The sequence below is a fragment of the Otolemur garnettii genome, unplaced genomic scaffold (assembly GCF_000181295.1).
Source record: "Otolemur garnettii isolate 467f Iridium unplaced genomic scaffold, OtoGar3 scaffold00124, whole genome shotgun sequence".
Taxonomy (NCBI): domain Eukaryota; kingdom Metazoa; phylum Chordata; class Mammalia; order Primates; family Galagidae; genus Otolemur; species Otolemur garnettii.
Genome location: NW_003852519.1, coordinates 1 through 3,881, shown reverse-complemented (window position 1 = coordinate 3,881; position 3,881 = coordinate 1).

The following is a 3,881-nucleotide window of genomic DNA, read 5'->3' as shown; positions in this document are numbered from 1 at the left end:
TCAGTATCCTTTAGGCAGAATCACTGTGCCTTTGGATATTGCTGCTACACCTGAGGTTATGAGGGGGATCTCAGGGAAACCAGAGTATAGTAAATCATTCCCTTCAGGATTTTGGTCATCATGGAAAGGACCAGTTCAGTAGGTTTGGGACTCAAAGCAAGAAGGAGTGGAAGCTGAGAGTAAAACTGAAGCAGCACAGGCAGCATGAATAGACAGCAGAAGGAACCTGCACAAGGTCAGTGTAATAGAGAGAAATTTTATGTAAGAACAAAAGGAAATTTAGAGCACTTCCAAAGAGAGTTGGAAGTAGGTCCCTTTCATGATGAAGAGGTGAGAGAGACAGGACTCAAAGTCAGTGCAGAGCAACAAGTCCCTCTTCCTCTCAGTCTGAAATTGGTTGCAACTCTTTCACTGGCCTCTCTGTGCCTCCAGGAATGATTGCCCTTTTCTATTAGGCATTGATTATTGTCTCTTTGTAATGGTCATTGGTTACCTAGGTTACCTTATACTCATGTTCTTATGGGACCTCCAGACTTCTTGTCCAGCAGACCAAGCTTCTTCCCATCCACCTGCAAGCCCCTTCCTTTTTGTCCCTTCTAGAGCTTAATTCTCTCCCATGATCAACAAGTGCCTCTGGTATATTATGCTTTACCTCCAGTGAAACCATTAACAAAGACCCTCTCGGACTGTGAGAATGGGTCTAACAGTTAAGGGATGATTCCTAGGAAAATTCAAAGAATCTGCTTCCACTGAAACCCCCAAAACTACCGTGAATAAAGGGCATGTCTGTTTACAAGAGGAAGTGTTCTGGCAATGAGTCCCTTAAGCCCAGAATTGCATGTTATGTTAGGTCCAGCCACCATGAGCAACCAAAGAACACCTGTCCCATCTTTCCTGTTCTGCTCCAGTGTCTGACTCAATAAGAGAAGCAGTTTTAATTATACAGGACGACAACTGGTGTCCAATGGCTCCAGCACCAGAAACCCCTGTACTTGGATGGCCAACATAGATTGACACACATCAGGGTCGTCAGCTGGCTGAGTTTTGAATTTCTTGGATAGTAATTACACATGCGCCCTGGCCCCTGGTATTTGTGCTGATAACTGGGCACTATTCAAAGGCCTAATTATGTGTCTAGCCCACTGGGAACAAGAAAAGTGAGTATCCACAAATTTTGTGGGACTTCAACCTGTGACAATCCTCAGGGAGAAGGTGACACCCTACAGCTGATTTGGCTGAATTTCTTGTAGACATGCAGGCACACTCAAATGTTTATACTTTGGAGGGGAGGAGGGCATAGTAGCAGTCAGTATTATGGCAAGAGTGCCACCACCTTGAAGCAAAGCTGCCATGTTGATTTATCTCACATACCAAGATGTCCTGCAGCTTGGTTAGTATGATGTTCATAGTCTGAATAATATCCCTTAAAGGTGTTTATCTAACCTTCCCAGTGGGCAGGAGATTCAGCAGAAAGCCTATTATGTGACCAGCTATAATTGTTTCCTAAAAACTTGCTAGATAAAAACTATTTTCTAGTTTTTAGAAAATGCATGGTGATCTACTATCAATTTTTTCCCTTTAGTTCTGTAAATATTTTCTAGATTATTTCATGCATGAATTTCAGAATTGTTCTATCTTCCTGTTAAATTGAGTATTTTTATCATTGTAAAATACACTCCCCTTGTGCTACGATACTGATTTTTATTTTAAAGCCTACTTTACATAATATTATTGTAACAATATCAGATTCCTTCAGATGATGTTTCCACTGTCTATTTTTGTATAATTTTCATTTAAAGCTTTTCATGTGTTTATGTTGAATTTTATTCATGTAAGTAGTATGTTGTTGGAGTTTTAAAATCTTGGCTGTCAATATTAGTTTTCTACTTGAAGTAATTTGTCCATTTTGATTTAATATAATTTGCTTCTACATTTCTAGAAAGTTTTTCTCCAAATGTTTCCATTTTTTTCTCAAAGTCTCTTGTTGCTGCTTTTTTTCTAAAATTGTATCCTGATGTTTTAAGCATTACATACCTAATAAAACAACTATACAGATAGCCAGCCAGCCTCATTCAGCACACAGGGAGACATGACAGAGCTTTAGTGGGACTTTGGAATGATATTTTACAGTGCTTTTCATGGTATTTTTGTGGGAAAGAAAAAAAATTGCAAGGTTAATTAAGTGGATTAGTATTTGATTATAATTTTTTTAAAAATCAAAAATCAGCTGGTCGGGGGGCAGAGTCAAGATGGTGGACTGCAGCCAGCTTCTCACAGAGGCTCTTGTTCAGAAGCAGACTTAAAGGACAGAAGTTTAGCAAGTAAGCTGATAGTTTCGAGCTAAGCCAAGAGAGAAGAATGAAGAACGCACAACAACTTTGCTGAGGCAAGCTGCAACCTCAAAAATACAATCAAAAAGTACAAAATCCACCACCAGCAGTGGCAGAGTCCTCTGTTCCTAGAGCCTTGGGTGCCATGGTTGGTGGCAGAGGAGTCCACTGTTCCATACAGGCCCATAACTGTGCTAGAGCCACACGCACCCCGTGGGGGGGCAGTGCAGGAGTCCCACACTATAGTCACGCCCAGAACTGCTTGCTAGAGCCATGTGTAGCCCTTGGGGAAGTGGTGGAGGAGTCCTCCACTCCGGGTAGGCCCAGAACTGTTTGCTAGAGCTGCATGTGTCCCACAGGCAGCAGTGGAGGAGTTCTCCACTCTGGGAAGGCCCAGAACTGCTTGCTAAAGCCATGTGTGCCCTGCAGGGGCTGGCTGAAGAGTCCCCCACTCCGGGAGAGCCCAGAACTGCTTGCTAGAGCCACGCACACCCCACAGGAGGTGGCGGAGAAGTCCCCAGCTCTGGGCGGGCTCAGAACTGCTTGCTAGTGCATATTTGTCCTGCGAGTGGTTGTGGAGGAGTCCTCCCCTCCGGGTGGGCTCAGAACTGCTTGCTAGAGCCACACGCACCCCACAGGGGCCGGCAGAGGAATTCCCCACCCTGGTCGGGCCCTGAACTGCTTGCTAGAGCCGTGTGCCCTGTGGGTGCCGGCAGAGGAATCCCCAAGTCCAGGCAGGTCAAGAATTATTTGCTAGAGCTGCACACATCCTGCAGGGGCCGAGGAGTTCCCTGCTCCAGGCTCCCACACTGGGCCGGCCCAGAACTGCTTGCTAGAGCCACGCTTGCCCTGTGGGGGCTGATGGAGAAGTCCCCTGTTCCAGGCGAGCCCAAAACTGCTTGCTAGAGCTGTGTGTGACCCACAGGCAGCAGCAGAAGAGTCCCCAGCTCCAGGCATGCCCAGAACTGCTTGATAGAGCCATGTGTCCTGCAGGTGGCAGTGGAGACGATCCCCACTCCAGGCACCCTCACTGGGCTGGCCCAGAATTGCCAGAGCTATACTCCCCCAACATCTCTGGCCAGCCACCCAAGAACTATGAGAGGATAGTCAGTTGAGCGGGAAGCATACTAGAACAGTGGTACCCTGAGGTGAAGAGCAGCAACCACAGCAGTGGGAATAACAAGGCTCACACCACTCAGGCTCTTCCAGACAGACACGCTCTGCCTCTCTGGGCAACCAGAGGAAGCTGGCATCTTCTCCAGTGGAGGCCACTGACTGAAAGGTTCTGGTATGGTCCCCACATGGTGTAAATTCAGCATGGGGCGGAATCAGCAGAAAAACTCTGGTAATTTGAATAACCAGAGTACATCAATTCCCCCAAGGAAGAATGGGGCAGATGCAATTGAAGATCCTATCCATAAACAGATGGCTGAGATGTCAAAAATTGAATTCAGAATTTGGATAACAAGTAAGATTAACAGAATGGAAGAGAGGAGGGAATTAGAAATTCAAGAAATGATTCAAAAGATGTCTCAAGAAATTATTCAAAAG